The following is a 1,268-nucleotide window of genomic DNA, read 5'->3' as shown; positions in this document are numbered from 1 at the left end:
ATATGCTGGAATCCGATGTGTTAATTTGATGCAACTTTGCGTTGACAATATGTGATTAATTTGTTCTAAGGCTAGCTATGCTCCGAGCTCTGACAGTTTAAAATGCTGGGTTTCTTTATCCATATCACTATTTGACACGCCTTAGCCCACTGCTTTGCTAGGACCACTGTTAATTTGTAATGAACTGGCTTTTCAGGGGGCTCCTTCATTTTTAATTCTGTCAGTGTCACCTCCTTGAGGAAAATTATAAGTTTCCTTAGGTGTGATTACTGCCAAGTGCTGCTGATAAGAGGTTTGAGAAAACAGGGTTTTATAAAGAAGTCAGTATTTAATCTGCTGAAACAGATTTATTGCCTCTAGACAGATAAATATAATAGAAAGTTCTTTCATTTAAAAGTCATTTTCAAGTTGTCCTTTACCTCCAACCCCAAAATAAGAACACCTAGACAACAACAGCAATGTCTTAGGCAAAGAAAAGATGCTACATAAAATTTATAAAAGTAACCAAATGCCCATACAAAGGGACACTCAATTATATCTCTGTTCAACTTCATTCACAGGGAATGTGAACACAATTGCCATAAGATAAATAATCCAACCAAATCACTGAGGACCCAACCCTTCAGCAAAATCAATAAAAACCAGTGATATGGGTGGTCCACTGCAGGACTCAAAGATGGACTCATCCCAAGAACATTACTTTGTTGAGAAGTGAGGAAAGCTCACAAATGCCCTGCAAGTAAAGCAGACTTCTAAACTGAAGTTAAGCCAGCTCACAGGAAACCAAGATTTCTGGTAAAAGAATGGGTTTTACCCTCAGACAAATGGTACTTCGAAATGCCATGATGCAGCATGGTGAAGAACATGTGTGCAGCAGTCTGAACTTATCCAGCCAGAACTGAAAACTGCATTCAAGGCTGTTCCTAAACAAGCGAGGTCTGCAAGCAGAGAAGGATGGCAGGTAACAAGTGCCTAAAAACAGACGGGTGGCCAGACAGAGCCGCTGAAATGTGATCATCCTAAATATGTAAAAAAAAATTTTACATAAGTTAGTTCTATCTCTAATATTATGCTTCTGCCCTTTACTGCAGTGTCAAAATCTCTACATAAAATCAATAGGAACAGGCCAGGGTTAGATGAAACATTTAAACCCCAAAATTCACATTGACCAGACGCTCCTACATCTTCTGTCTTCATCAACGCTTTCAAAATCTCTTATACATCTGCTTATATGCACAGCTTCTCACAGGTGATGTGTTTACTTTGAC

Source organism: Fulmarus glacialis, unplaced genomic scaffold (genome assembly GCF_000690835.1).
Source record: "Fulmarus glacialis isolate BGI_N327 unplaced genomic scaffold, ASM69083v1 scaffold36940, whole genome shotgun sequence".
NCBI lineage: Eukaryota > Metazoa > Chordata > Aves > Procellariiformes > Procellariidae > Fulmarus > Fulmarus glacialis.
This window is presented reverse-complemented; position numbering follows the sequence as displayed.